Here is a 16,586-nt window from a genome sequence, read left to right as displayed (position 1 = left end):
GAAGAATTGGTTATATAAAAATTTAATAAAAATCATTGATCACTGCGATATTCTGAAAACTTTTAATTTTGAGCTTAATTTATTTACATAGCCAACTGTTGGAAATTTGCATAAAATACTCGAGATTCCTACAACCTTCTGCTTCGCAATAACGTACAAAAATTAGAAAAAATAGCATTAGTTAGTGAAGAAAAAATATTTTCTCTATGGGTCACCAGTGACCTAATAGTCCTTGGAGTAATGAACATCGACGATTGTAATATTATTACAACGAAAATCATTATAAAAAATTATTTTCTTTATTTGGTTCGTAATTGTAACGAAGAAAAATTAAATTGGGTAATTTGATGGAATTTGTGTGGCCAACGGAATTGATTTTGAATTCCATCACTCAGACAAAGAGCAAATGAGAGAGTGCGAGAGAGAGCAAGAGTGTGCACAAGATTGACAACTGCGGTGGGAAGAAATGTAGTTGACGGATTTTTCTTAAGTTTTTCGCGAATTTTCTTAGTTGGTAAGTCAAATGACAATAATTTTCGTCTCGTGAAAGGTGTTTCTGTGTTTTTCAGTAATTATTTTGTTCACAATTTCACTTAATGTGAGCCGAATCTGCTTCACACACACAAGCACCATCACGAAATTAGTGATAAATCTGCTTTAATAAGCTGATTTAACCATGAACGAGCTTAGTCATCTCTGGACTTTAATCGTATATATGTGTCTCCAGCGCATAAATTACCACAATTGCTCATTCGAGCGACTATATAATTACGCAATCTACAGATGCTCTATACTCTTTTTGCTTTTATAATCTAGACAAGACCATTTTGTCGATTCTCTGATACTGAAAGGGACATAGTTCTGCTTCTGTTAAATTGATTTTATTCTTCAATAAGAAATGGTTAAAGACATATAAACAACCGACAATAGTTTCTCTAGAACTAATGAAAATATTAAAACCAACATTAGAGACGTTCTGGTATCATATTTATAAAAAGAAATTTAAAAAAAAAAAAACTTGTCAACTTTAAATGGGTCTCGGTCAAAATCCCGAAACGCAAAATCCTGAAAGCCAAAATCCCGAATTGGCCAAAATTCCGAAAGCTAAAATCCTGAAATCCAAAATCCCGAATTGGTCAAAATCCTGAATTGGCTAAAACCCCGAAAGCCAAAATCCTGAATTCTTAAAAGTGTCATATCTATTTCCACGATTTTCTCGAAGGGAAATTTTCTGTATCTTGGAAAATTATTCTACACATTATCCTCCCTAATTTCAACCCTTTCCGGATTTTGAAGATTCGCGCGGGATTTTGGCTTTCGGGATTTTGTCGTTCGTGTTTTTGGGTACCTCGGATATAAACATATACACATTGTAAAAATTTACATAAATATATATCTTTAAGTTACGCTTTTACATCTTACTCATTATATTCATTTTGTCTCAAATCTATGTAGAAAATGTGTAAGAAAATCTACACAACAGTGTATTCAGTGCCTAGCTAATCTTGCCGTCTGACTACACAATTTACCATTCTATAAAATTTATATTACACATTTTACCTGCAGTACATATTTTATTTGGTTTAACTCTTTCGCGTCTTTAGGGTAATGTCATGACTCGGGGAAAAAAGTTTTTTTGGGTATTTACATTAATTGAAATCTATCTGTTCGTGCACGACATCATAATAGAAGGATGTAAGATTCTTGGCTCATTTTCTCAAGACTCCAGTTAGATTTCAATTAATGTAAATAGCCAAAAAGAAACTTTTTTCCCCGGGTCATATATGACCCTAAAGACGCGAAAGAGTTAAGAGAGTATTTGTGTTACAAATTGAACCGCAGATTATTTGTTGTTATCTTTCATTTACTCTGTGCATTTCTGACCAATTTAACGTTTTTTTTACTGATAAATAAAATATTTTACTGACCACAAATATTTTTGCTGAGATCTAAAACGATGGTGATAATTACAGTTAAATATTTTATCGTTGTTCTTTAACATAGTGTGTATTTGTTTTTTTAATATTCCCGTTTAATTCAACAGATTTGAATGCTTATTGCATTAGTATTTTAAATAAACTCGGTAACTCTAAAGATAAACAAATTCACATTTACATACCCCTTGAATTTATCACAAATTTGAATACTATAGTGAAGAAGCTGAAAGCGAATTCAAGGAATTCAGATATGATAACGCTCATGAGAATACTTACAAATTTATATACTTATATTAACCCTAAATGACGATAAAGCCTAACTCTTAAAAGCATTAATTCCCCCAATGATGAAATAAAGACATTAAGTCCATCCGCGAAAATTAATGACCACGCAAAAGAGTGCAATTTTTGCGTAAATGGAGCAAAATTCGGCAGGCTTTATCACAGTTTGGAATGTTGAGTGTTTGGTAAGTTTCTCAGAATGATCCACACCGTATCATCGCCACTGTGGATCCCCGGGCAGAAAGCACACGCCAAGAAAGGCTCGCTCTTGTCTCAAGCACACGCTTTCGCGGAAAATCAATTTATTATGCACCGGGCACACACAATTATTTGCCGCGATCGCCAATGACACAACTTTAATTGGTAATTCGGTCACATGAAAAAGAACTGATACTGTTCAGAGCCTTTTAAAATGAAATGCTTTTATATGACATTTTTCAGCAAAAGTTTCAGACGCTGAATTGCGAATTTATCTTTTAGATCGCGTAGTTCAAAAGGCTTTTTAAAAACATTTAAGTCTGAAAATCATGATTTTGAGGGTAGGTGTCTGTATGTAGTTTTTGTAATAAAAGTCATCACATGATTTCGATCATTTTACTTCAAGCTTAATCGTATTATTTCACTTACAATTAAATTTGAATTCGTATCAAAGTCTTTGGAACAAATTCGTATAAAGTGTAATCGGAACTAAAAAAAAATGAAATAGAAAATCAAATTAAAAAGCCAAAGTGACTCCATAGAAACGCACGAAAGTAAAATGACCGTAATCATGAATTTTAGATTATGGAATTCTATCCGAATTCACAGATATTGTAAGCAGATTTTGAAGCAACCGTGACTATTTTCTGATTGATATAAATCTCAAACAAAATTATTTTATCTTAACAAAAAGAGATAATTTGAAATTCTTTACCTCTAGGGACGAAAGGTTAAAAAATTGGGGGTCAGAAAAAACATATTTTCTATTTAAGTACTTTTGGCACAATATATTTGTCATTCAATACTGTAGGGACCACAAAATTTCATTTTCCAAAAAACAGGAGTTGATACCATTTGAGCTCTAGGAAAATGATAAATTGAGTAAAAGCGGATTATTTAACTGCTTTCTCTTTGAGTCCGAGAACTAAAATATTTGTGCATTTAACTGCTCGAATTCCAAGAGAGAGCAAATTTTCACAATCCACTTTATACAAAACACTGCCTATATTTACTAAATTTGTGGGCGGCACTGTCTTATACTGCTCCAAGAGAAAACAGCACATCCCTCCTGGGAAATTAGAAGGGACCAACTCATTTTTTATGATTTTGAGATTTCAATTCACTTAGAAAGACAATTCATTAAATTTTCACATGATAAAAGTTATTAAATTTCATTAATAGAAAATTTATCAAAATTTTCCTTTTTTTGGTTGTTTGCGCAATTTTATTTGTAGTTAAAGGACACAAAATAATTTATCGTTAAATTTTTTGTGAAACAAAGCACTAAAAGTTGATCCCTTGTCATTCTAATTTCAGGAAAATTTGCGCATATATGACAAGAAGCTAAATCATAAAAAATATATATATATATATATATATATATATATATATATATATATATATATATATATATATATATCGTCGGTTGCGGCTACTTCTGTCGTATCTGCATTTGTTTTGTATCTGCATTCGGAGCAACTACAATACAGACGTCCCCTCTTGCGTGAAATGCTGACACAAAAGAAATGCAGATACGACAGAGGTAACCGCAACTGACGATATTTCTAAGGCAAAAAATATGTATATTTCGGAGAAAGCCAAAATCCCGAAAGGGCCAAAGTCCCAAAAGCCAAAATACCGAGAGCCAAAATTCCGAATGTTCGAAATCCTGAATGGGATGAAATTTCGAGAATAATGTGTAGATCAATCTCCCAAGACAAGGACTTTAGTTATGAACCAATAAGTAATTTCTGTCCGAAAATCGAATGTGTTACTCTTCAGATATTTTCACAATCTTTTGAGTAGTGGTGTAGAATTTTGTGTATAAATTAACAGCATTTCTACATTTTCCTAAGACAGTTACACTACTAGTACTTTTATGTTGTATTCGCAGTTCACACCCTTTTTCACCTCGTGAGCATCACAACAAAGTAAATTTGGATTTGATGAGAAAGTCTATGATAGACAAGTGCAATACATTTAAAATGTGATTGTGAAAATACACTTAATTAAAAGAAGAAATTAAGGTTTGTATTTCGTTAAATTTTTCAGATTTAGAAATAGGGGAGACCGGGGAGATTTGGGACACTTTTTCATGTTTTGACTTTGAGACACTATTCCGAAAAACCACGATAGTGTATTACAATTTTATGCAGTCTATAGGATACTTATGGGGATTGACTTTATAAAAAGTACTCGATAGAACTTGGAAAACAACGGAGTTTTCTTGGCGAAGATAAAACATTTTACTTGACGCTTTGTCCCAAACTTACCCGATTTGGGGCAGTATGGGACGTAAAAGGGGATGTTTGGGACGCGTTTTTTCTCGCATAATTTGTATTACTGGAACACGTTAATTAATTTTAAATACCAGATTAAAAATATTTCTTATAGAAATAAAAATGTTTCATCTTTATTTACACTTAGAAATTAATATCAATTTTATTTGTACAGTAGAGTCATTTATTGTCAATCAATTATTTAAAGTATTTTCTTCTTATTTTCCATCTACCTTTCTTTTCTTTTTTTTATTCTAAATATTGCAATCATGATTATCAAATTCCTCAGGCGAGTAGATTTACTTGCAACTCTTAGTTTTGAACTCATTGATGGATTCCTGTTTGATTTTACGACAACTGCATTGCACCTGTTTTCTCATTATTTCTCTGAATTAGCTCTCGCCTTGCCTTTTCTGGAGAACTTGTTTGAGAAATTTTCGAAAAAAATAGTTTCTAACTAGATTGAGCAAAGATCGAATATCCTCTGAGAAGGAATTATTGATTCGAAGACAATGATGGTTTAATTGTCCCTGTAGTTAGAGAAATCTGCTCCACTGTTAAATTTTGCACAAGAGGGAGATTTCCAGAAGAAACTGGGCATTACTCTTCATTTTGACAATAAACAATTGCATACCACCTACAATCTTGTCGAAAATCAACGTCCCATTCATCCCCTTTCAGGTGTCCCAAACATCCCCACGTGTAGTTTTGGTATTTAAAACCTTTATGTAAAAAACAAGAGCGTATAATCTCTGAAACTTTTATAAAAATATGTTCCCAGATTACACTGCTAGCTAATAAGATAAAAAAGTTTTGATTATATATCGCTGATATAAAATACAAAGAGGAAAACTGAGACGTCAAAATATACGATTTTTATCAATTTTTTAAAAAATTTTCATAGAATTAAAACAATAAAACTGAGGATATCCATTCTTTTAATCAAGATACATCTTAATATTGCCTACGATACAGTAATGGTTAAATCCCATTTATTTCAAAAATTAATTGAAAAAATCGCCTTGTCCCACACGACCCCTGTCCCAAACCTCCCCGGTCTCCCCTACAACTGTAAGCCTTGAGTTCTCTATAACAAAGTTCTCTATAATTTTGCCGTAGAACTTGATCTCATCAATTACTCAGAAGCCGAGATAATCGAGGTTGTTTGTTTCTCAACTCGTTTTTTGACCAGAACGCCCCAAATGTTCATTTAATGAACTTCAACTATATCAAAGAATTGTTGTATTTTGTGAGAATTTCCATTTAAAACTCTATTTTAAGAGTCTTGGTGGAGTAGAGGCAGTCAAATTGGCGTCTGAGTGATTTCGAAGCGTTATTATAGGAAAAATCAATTTTTTCACACTTAAACGGCAAGATCGGAGTGATAGCGTAGTCTGAGCGAAAAATGATATATGGAAGAAATGTAGAGACAAATGTGCTCTACAATTATGTCGAAGTAATCATCAAAATCGGTTTAGCGACAGTCGATATAATTGAGGTTATGTGATATTAAAATTGGTTTCTCGACTGTGGCGCCCCTGTTGATGGTCCCACGAAGTTCAAATATTCTAGAAAGTTGTAGAATTTGGTGAGATCCTTCATTTAAGCCATCATTCATCAAAATCGCTCACATAGAACCGGAGATATGATTTTTTGAATTTCGTGAACTTTGACCCCTCATATCTCCGGTTCTATTGAAACCACAGCGCACTTACGCCACATTTTGGAGACGTCCTTGACTGGACTATAACATACTAAAATTTCATTAACTTGCACAATGCCGTTTTTGAGAAAAATGATTTTGAATTTTGATGAATTTTGACGGTATCACAGCGCCACCTGTGGTGAATTTTTGAACCTCCGTCTGAAAGTGCTCGTCGAGACGAAACCAAAAAGGTAAAATTTAGGTCGAAATGTTAATTAGAACCGGAGATAGAGGCCGGTCAATGTTCGAACTTTGACCCCTTATAGCTCGGGTCAGGGGTTATGGATCGACTTAAGTATTTTTTTGTTTGATAGGTATAATCAACGGATACAACACACAAAAATTTCAGCCCGATTGCATAAAGGAATTTTAAGTAATGTAACTTATAATATTGAAAAATCTTCTTTTTAAAAATAGCGGCCCTAGCGGTAGTTTCACGAACTTGTGATGTTAGAAAGGGAAGTGGCATTTCACGAGAGGTTTCCAAAAAGCCCTCACTTTTTAAATTCTGACAATTACAACCGGAGTTATGGGCATTTTAAGAAATTTTTTTTGGACCCTTATTGCTCGGGTCAGGGGGTGGGGGGACCTTAAGTTTGGTATTGATGGAAAGCCCTAAGGCCCAGCTATAACATTCTAAAATTTGAGCCCGATCGATGCCATAGAGACTGAGCTATTGAGAAAACAAAAAAGGGGGGTATTCAAAATGGCGGAAGGAGGGGTGGGGGGTGGGGGGTCAATGCACCAAGTTGCAATTTCCATGCGATATATAACCTTTGCCGAAAACCGCAAGACGATATCGCTTTTAGTTTAGGAGCTATTAAACTCCAAAGAGCGGCCAGACGGACGGACGGACGGAGGGACGGATGGACGGACGGACGGACGGATGGACGGACGGACGGACGGACGGACGGACTGACGGACGGACGGACGGGAACGGTTCTTAGCCATCCGTATATTCGTGATCAGGAAGTGTCAAAACACATTCTGGCAAAGTTTGGGTCCAATCGGAGGACATGAGATTTTGTTAGGATTATAGTAGATGAGATTCTTAACAATCTCACCTACTATAATCCTAACAAAATTTCATGTCGTCCGATCGACCTCAAACTTGGTCACAATGTGTTTCAGCACTTCCTGATCACGAATGTACATATATGTGGCTAATTTACGTTCCCGTCCGGCCGGCCGCTCTTTGGTGCTTAATAGCTCCTAAACTAAAAGAGATATCGACTTGCGGTTTTCGGCAAAGGTTATATATAGCATGAAAATTGCAACTTGGTGCATTAACCCCTCACCCCCCACCCCTCCTTCCGCCATTTTGAAGACCCCCCTTTTCTTGTTTTCTCAATAGCTCCGCCCCTATGGCATCGATTGAGCTCAAATTTTAATATATTATAGCTGAGCCTTAGGGCTTTCGATCAATACCAAACTTAAGGTTCCTCGACCCCCCTGACCCGAGCTATAAGGGTCCAAAAAAAATTTCTTAAAATGGCCATAACTCCGGTTCTAATTGTCAGAATTTAAAAAGTGAGGGCTTTTTGGAAAGCTCTCGTGAAATGCCACTTCCCCTTCTAACATTGCAAGTTCATAAAACCACCGCTAGGGCCGCTATTATTAAAAAGAAAATTTTTAAATCTTATAAGTTAAATAACTCAAAAATTCCATTGTGCATCGGGCTGAAATTTTGGTATGTTGTAGCCGTTGATTATACCTATCAAACAAAAAAAAACCTTAAATCAATCTAAAACCCCTGACCCGAGCTATAAGGGGTCAAAGTTCGAACATTGACCGGCCTCTATCTCCGGTTCTAACTAACATAGCGACCTAAATTTTACCTTTTTGGTTTCGTCTCAATGAGCACTTTCAGATGGAGGTTCAAAAATTCACCACAGGTGGCTCTGCGATAGCGTCAAAATTCATCGAAATTCAAACTGATTTCTCTCAAAAACGGCATTGTGCAAGTTAATGAAATTTTAGAGTATGTTGTAGTCCAGTCTAGGGCGTTTCCAAAATGGTGCGTAAGTGCGCTGTGGTTTCAATAGAACCGGAGATATGAGGGGTCAAATTTCACGAAATTCAAAAAATCATATCTCCGGTTCTATGTGACCGATTTTGATGAGTGGGAGCTTAAACGAAAGATCTCACCAAATGCTATAACTTTCTAGAACACTTGAACTTCGTGGGACCAACACCAGGGGCGCCACAGTCGAGAAACCAATTTCAATATCACATAACCTCAATTATCTCGACATGTGCTTAACCGATTTTGATGATTACTTCGACATAATTGTAGAGAACATTTGTCTCTATATTTCGTCCATACATCATTTTTCGATCAGATAATGCAATCTGTCCGATTTTGTCGTTTAAGTGTGAAAAGATTGATTTTTCCCATAATAACGCTTCGAAATCACTCAGATGCCAATTTGACTGCCTCGACTCCACCTAGACACTTAAAATAGGGTTTTAAAAGGAAAGTCTCGCAAAAGACAACAATTCTTTGATATAGTTGAAGTTCAACAAATGACTACATGGGGCACTCTGGATGAAAAAACGAGTTAAGAAACAAAAAACCTCGCTTATCTTGGCTTCTGAGTAATCGATGAGTTCAAGTTCTACGGCAAAATTATAGAGAACATTCTGGTCTACATTTCACCCATATAACACTTTTCTGTCAGTTCATCCAAATCCTTGACATTTTGGTTCAAATACAAAACTTGTATAATTTCACGAATTTGATTCAAGATAACTGAATGGCGACTCGCAATTTCAGCTCTAAATCGAATTTGCATGCATTCCGAGTTAGCTCACATTAAGAATCTCACCTACATAAGCCGGTTAGGATTATCTGTCCCTTCATTTGAAGGATCTGAATTCAGATCAAAGAATATTTTATTAAAAAAAAACATTTTAAATAATTAATTAATTAATTTAATCTCATTTTTGTGAAAATTATTTTTTTTATTAACCTAAATTTTAATAATTTACTGACTTATTTTTTTAAATTACGAAACATATTTTAGTCATGAAATTGTTTCCTTATTCTTAGTGAATCACAATTTCCACAAACTTTTTAATTTTTACCACAAAATTTCTTCATCTCACAAGTGGCTCAATTAATTGGCCCATCTTGTTAAAAAGCGATTTATCGAAGAAGAAATCTTTTCGGAGGAGTCTCTTCTCATAGTCGTTGAGTTGCATTCCAAATGACTGCGTGGGCGATTTAATGTATGATTGTATGGTAAAATGGTAAATTTATCTCATTGATATGCGGCTTTATTGCACTCTTCGGACATTTACTGAGACACCTGCTCCTTGTTAAAGTCATTGTCATTGTGGGAAAGTCTAACTTTACTCTATATACGAAGAGATTTTATGACAATATACGGTGCAAAAATATTCAAGGATTATATTAATTGGAAAACTATATACATATAAGAGAAGGATCATCTCAATTTAACTATTAGACAATTTGCATTACCATAAAATTCTTGCAAGATGTGAAAGATCTCTTTGTTCTCTCGGGGGCTTTTGGACAGAAAGAAAAAGGAAAAATATCTCAACGGGCAATTAAACACAAATTCAATTCCTACGCCTTTAGCTCTTTTCTCTCTCATCCACGAAAATTCACCGACAACTTCTGATTCGATTCACTAAGTTTTCACAGGAAAAATCTCATCCCGAAAAACAAACCATTATACGTGTATTCATCAACCGAAAATACGCCTTTTTGGACAAAATTCTCTTGCATTTTTTGCCCACTCGTTTCGAATTTCTTCTCTAAATTACTTCCTCTTAATTACTCCTGATACTGCAAATTTTTTCCAGCATGGTGATTTTGATGCCCTTAGCAGAAAAATATCAAATGACCGAGACTTTTTGCATACAGTGAATGGATTTTACATTTCATTGGCTATATCGATGATGGCGTTTTAAATTCCAGTTGCAGTTTCAGTGACAGAATCAACCAAAGCTCTAGTCCGGAAAGTAAATATGACGCTGCAAAAATATGCTATTCTTGCAATTTAAGTTCTTGTAATGGAAGATTAGAGTTTTTTGATATACTGAGAAGAGTTGACAGCCTTCTGAAAAGTTCAAGATCATAATTAATTAATTTCTAACATGAATAAATTTTGAAAATAAAAAACAATGGGATTTGAAATTTATACCTATATGTATATAATTTTCAAGAACACTGCAACATTTAGAATGAGTGACTAAAATAGCAAAAAAAAAAAACAAAGTACAACGAATACATTTTTCAGTGGATTTTTCATCATTTTGACAACTACAGACTTCTTACTGGTCTTACTGGGAAGCAACAACATGCTATGTTTTATCAAAAATTACATAACCTAAAATTTTCCTCGTTTTCTAGTTTTATTTTGTGATAAAATCAAAAAAATTATACGCCAATCCTTGATTGAAATCATTTAATCAAGCTTATTTGAATATGACTCGTATTCGTTTAGCAAATGAATCCTAAAAACATATACAGCTGAGTGAAATTGCCCCACCCTCCCCTACATGCATCCGATCGAATTTTTTTTAATTTGAAAGATGTAAACGTTAACTACAGTATTATAAAAACCAGTGATAAGCCCAGATAAACTTATAGTAGCTGAGATTCCTTAGAGGTGACTTCGAAATGCGTGTAGATTAAGATTTGTCTATGGGTCGGTTTAAACCTTTTTCTGTTCCGCTGCATCCAGGCCACTTATTATTTGGGCCCATTATGCACACCCCATTACTCCATTCTATATTAATCCCCAATCGCGAAATTGACTGGGAAGTGTTCCGCTCTACTGTCCGGAAGATTATAAATCAGTTCAAGGATCTCAAGACTGTTGTTAAGAAGCCAGGAGTAAGTGTCCAAAAGACTGGGATTCAGGACAAGGGGATGAAAAAGAAAGTGCTTGAGTTTTTCGAGAAGCAACTCAGTCTTTCCGTGTGAGATGTTGGCAAAAAGATGGGAATACATTGGAGCTTCGTCCATAAAAACAATAGAAGAAATGGTTTGATAACCTACAAAGCTCAAATTGCTCCTCATCGGACCAACAAACACCGTCAAAATGTTAAAACAAGGTCGCGGAAACTCAACGATCATCTTTTCAAAAGATTCCAATGTTTAGGAAAGATGTTTAACCCATCCTGCATTCCGAAAGATTCAGAAATTCTGGGAATTCTGACGATAAATCTCAGGAAGAATAATCAAACAGTCGAAAACTTGCCGGATTTCGAGAGGAAGTGGAAGAATGCCATCCATTACCGTTGAGATGGGTTTGTCAACTCCTTTATACAGCGAATTCAGGAAAAAGGAGCGAGAATTCGACGAGAAGCCATAGATCTAAAAAAAAAAACACCGAAATCCCAGAAAAATCCTAATAAAATTATCTCTGCGAGATTTTTTTTGTTTTTGTTTTATATGCTGTGGTTAATTTTTGAGAGCCATTATTCAATGGGAAACTTTCAGCGTGCACACGCTTTATGAGTGTCTAAACGTGTAAATCTAAAATTTGGGACCGATCTGACGAGGTCGCATTTCACCTGTGACCACAAAAGCTGAGATTGTAAAAAATCTCTGCTAATTATAATAAAATCGATAAAGAATAACAATTATAGACCTTATAAAATGTTTGCCTGCGCAAAAGGTCTAATCCCCTGTTGAATTTTTATTATAAAGTCTAAAATTTAGTTATAATATTAAAAAAAAATTGGATTGATGCCATTAGGACTAAATATATAAAATAACAAATTTAGGAGTATTTAACAAAGGGACAGATAATCCTAACCGGCTTATATAGGTGAGATTCTTAACGTGAGCTAACTCGGAGTGCATGCAAATTCGATTTAGAGCTGAAATTGCGAGTCGCCATTCAGTTATCTTGAATCAAATTCGTGAAATTATACAAATTTTGTATTTAAACCAAAATATCAAGGATTTGGATGGAGTGACAGAAAAGTGATATATGGGTGAAATGTAGACCAGAATGTACTCTATAATTTTGCCGTAGAACTTGAACTCATCGATTACTCAGAAGCCAAGATAAGCGAGGTTTTTTGTTTCTTAACTCGTTTTTTCATCCAGAGTGCCCCAAGTAGTCATTTGTTGAACTTCAACTATATCAAAGAATTGTTGTATTTTGTGGGACTTTCCATTTAAAACCATATTTTAAGAGTCTTGGTGGAGTCGAGGCAGTCAAATTGGCATCTGAGTGATTTCGAAGCGTTATTATAGGAAAAATCAATTTTTTCACATTTAAACGGCAAAATCGGAGTGATAGCGTAGTCTGAGCGGAAAATAATGTATGGACGAAATGTAGAGACAAATGTCCTCTACAATTATGTCGAAGTAATCATCAAAATCGGTTCAGCGACAGTCGAGATAATTGAGGTTATGTGTTATTGAAATTGGTTTTTCGACTGTGGCGCCCCTGGTGTTGGTTCCACGAAGTTCAAATGTTCTAGAAAGTTGTAGCATTTAGTGAGATCTTTCGTCTCAGCCCTCATTCATCAAAATCGCTCACATAGAAACGGAGATATGATTTTTTGAATTTTGTGAACTTTGACCCCTCATATCTCCGGTTCTGTTTTAACCACAGCGCACATTTGCACCATTTTGGAAACGTCCTAGACTGGACTATAACATACTGAAATTTCATTAACTTGCACAATGCCGTTTTTGAGAAAAGTGACTTTGAATTTCGATGAATTTTGACGCTATCGCAGCGCCACCTGTGGTGACTTTTTGAACTTCCATCTGAAAGTGCTCATTGAGGCGAAACCAAAAAGGTAAAATTTAGGTCGCTATGTTAGTTAGAACCGGAGATAGAGGGCGGTCAATGTTCGAACTTTGACCCCTTATAGCTCGGGTCAGGGGTTATGGATCGACTTAAGGTTTTTTTGTTTGATAGGTATAATCAACGGCTACAACATACTAAAATTTCAGCCCCATGCACAATGGAATTTTTGAGTTATTTAACTTTTAAGATTTAAAAATTTTCTTTTTAATAATAGCGCCCCTAGCGGTGGTTTTATGAACTTGTGGTGTTAGAAGAGTAAGTGGCATTTCATGAGAGCTTTCCAAAAAGCCCTCACTTTTTAAATTATGACAATTAAAACCGGAGTTATGGCCATTTTAAGAAATTTTTTTGGACCCTTATAGCTCGGGTCAGGGGGGTCGGGGGACCTTAAGTTTGGTATTGATAGAAAGCTCTAAGGCCTGGCTATAACATACTAAAATTTGAGTCCGCTCGATACCATAAGGGCGGAGCTATTGAGAAAACAAGAAAAGGGTGGTCTTCAAAATGGCGGAAGGAGGGGTGGCGGGTGGGGGGTCAATGCACCAAGTTGCAATTTTCACCCGATATATAACCTTTGTCGAAAACCGCAAGTCGATATCTCTTTTAGTTTAGGAGCTATTAAGCTCCAAAGAGCGGCCGGCCGGACGGCCGGCCGGGAACGTAACTTAGCCCCCATATATTCGTGATCAGGAAGTGCTGAAACACATTTTGGCCAAGTTTGAGGTCGATCGGAGGACATGAAATTTTGTTAAGATTATAGTAGGTGAGATTGTTAAGAATCTCACCTAATACAAACCCTTGGAAAACAGACAATCTGCAAATATTGGCCGAAATACAGAAGTACATATCATCCATAGAACTTATTGTATTAATTTTTTAATTTCAGTTCAAAAGTGTTCGATTGTTAATTTTAAATTTATACTCATACTATATCTTTAAAACCTTTGTGTTTTATAGACCTCAATATTAATTCTGAAAAAAATCCCTGTCACGTCTGTCACATATCATATGTCATATTCCTTGATCCCTTTCAAAACGTACGGCTTTTTGAAACTCTTATTAATAATATAATAAGTATTTTCATAGTTTAATACAGTAAATAATCTTAATTAGGGACTTATCAATTCACTGTACAGAGTGCGCAATGCATTTATTTTGTCTGCATTTTCTAACCGGATATAAATTTATTTATTTAAAAGATCACATCAGACCTTAAAAAAATTCTAATTAGGATGATTTCCTTTTAATCGTAACACACATTTAAATCAAATTTACATATAGGAAGACTCTTCACCAGGTAGACTTCTTTTTTAATTATTACACAATTTCAAGTGTATGTGGAACAACCTTCAAAAAAATTCTCAAGGAAGTTTTACAGACAAATTGTTTCGTGATAAAATATTTGACTAGATGGAATTTTAGTGATTTTTGCTGAGCAACATCATATTGCTCTTTGAGATAAGCTAAATAGTCAAACTGTTAGAGTATGATTATGTGCTGTGAGCACAGTCAAAATTATTTATGTGATTTGAATAGGTATACAAACATAATTTATTGAATGAGAACTCCTCCATGCTCATAGAAGTGGTTTGGTACTGAAGGGCTTATTTCCTTCCCATTGAGTTCCAGCCAGTGGGATCCAGTGGCCCAACACAAAAGAGACTCTGTAAGTGCTTCCCCGGCATATTGACTACCAAACTCTTTCGTCAATTTGAATGCCAATAAATAAAATGAAGCTCAAGCGTGTTCGATAGATGGAACAAAAGCTGCGAGTTGGTCACGCGTCCAAAAATTTCAAATCTACCACCCGAGCAATGAAATCAGACAAGCATTACACATTGAGAGTTTTTACATACAGACAGGAATTGCGGATTATGCTCGAGCGACCTCGGTTCATCATAATTTTTCTGCGCTGCTGCCTCAAAATTCAGCCTTTTTCTCTCAACACCATCTCTTTATCATATTCGAATGCATCGCAGTCCCAAAACAACAGCATCAACAATATATTGCGTGATTTTTGTTTTAGTATTTTGGGCATGACGCATGTTGAGCTCACCCTCGCCTTAAAAATACTACAAAATTCACAATAGAGGGAAGTGGGGCACCTTCGAATGTGGGGCAACTTTGAAATTGGGATTTTTCTACTGCTTAAAAAAATAGGCTTTATTATGAGATCATTTAGCTCCACAAACAGACTGAGATGGTTATTATGATATGGGTCAATTGCATTTAAAAATTGGAGAAAAATCCCAATTTTAAAGCTGCCCCACACTCAAAGGTTCCCCCTATAGTTTCTCTTTTTAGCGTTTTTAACATTAAATCATGTAGGGTAAGTGTCCTAATTCAAAACCAGTTCCAGACGCTTTAACTTTGACACAAGATTCAAGACATTAAATTATTTTTTTTTCTGAAGAAAATTACATAAATTTGCTCTTTGACTCTTCTAGAATACTACTATTTAGTACAAATTCTTTAAATTGAGTTTGAAAACTACTTTAATACAAGAAAAATACACATGTGCAAAATGCTACTATTGGAAACAATTTAATCCAAATGGAGACAAGGGAAATTTTTCAATTGGAGACAAACACTAAGTGATTAAGAAAATAGTTTATTTAATCATATTTTTTTTAGATGACATTTTTAGTATCCTCATTCTCGCCTTTTCACGGGTTTTCTCAAACCAGTCAGTGATGTTCTCAGAGGTAACACAGGCTCTTTGGGTGGTATATGATTCTGGTTTACGTCGGCTTAATTCAGGATGTCTCTTCAAAAACTTCCTGAACCAAGCATATTGTGGCCTTCCATCTACAAACTCATTGGTGATCTCGAACTTCTTACACATGAGCTGTGCAGTGTCGAGGACTTGGTCCTTAGTTATAGGATGCCATTTGTCAGCGCATTCCAAAATCCATTCAACAAGCTCGTCTTCCATGACCTTTGATAAAGTGGGGCGCCTTCCCACACTGCATTCCTCCGGATATCTTCCAGTAAGCTTATTATAAAGTGTTGATTTCGGAACGTGAAACAAAACTGACGCCTCTGTTAGTGATTTTCCACGACGAAAGGCTTCCAAAGCTTTGTTGAGTTGCTCTTGAGTGTAGGTTTTGTTCTTCTTCCTGGTCTTATTTTCCTTTCCCATCTGAAAAAATAAGGAGATCGCTCCAATAAACCCATATTTTCGGTGTTTCCCATTGAAGCACTTGCGCACATTTCACAAATGAACTATTTCTTCAGAAAATATGTAATTATTTTAATTGAGCACTTCACTTACGATTAACAATAAAATTTAAGACTTAATTTCACTAAAATTTGCCAGATATAGTGCATAAACGTCAAAAAATTAATAAACAACAATAAGCTTACTTGCCTTTTTTAT

At 35.1% G+C, this 16,586-nt stretch overlaps 1 protein-coding gene across 1 annotated transcript in view; it reads left to right on the top strand.

The window, feature by feature from the left end:
- Positions 1 to 469: 469 nt before the first annotated feature.
- The window catches only part of LOC129801692 (proton-coupled amino acid transporter-like protein pathetic), a 124,682-nt gene continuing 108,565 nt past the window's right edge, over positions 470 to 16,586 (top strand). Inside the window, exon 1 of the mRNA XM_055846973.1 lies at positions 470 to 514. The gene's annotated coding sequence lies outside the window, so the exon portion shown is untranslated. The remainder of the gene's footprint in view (positions 515 to 16,586) is intronic.

This window comes from Phlebotomus papatasi, chromosome 2 (genome assembly GCF_024763615.1).
Source record: "Phlebotomus papatasi isolate M1 chromosome 2, Ppap_2.1, whole genome shotgun sequence".
In the NCBI taxonomy this organism is placed as follows: Eukaryota; Metazoa; Arthropoda; class Insecta; order Diptera; family Psychodidae; genus Phlebotomus; species Phlebotomus papatasi.
This window is presented reverse-complemented; position numbering and strand designations above follow the sequence as displayed.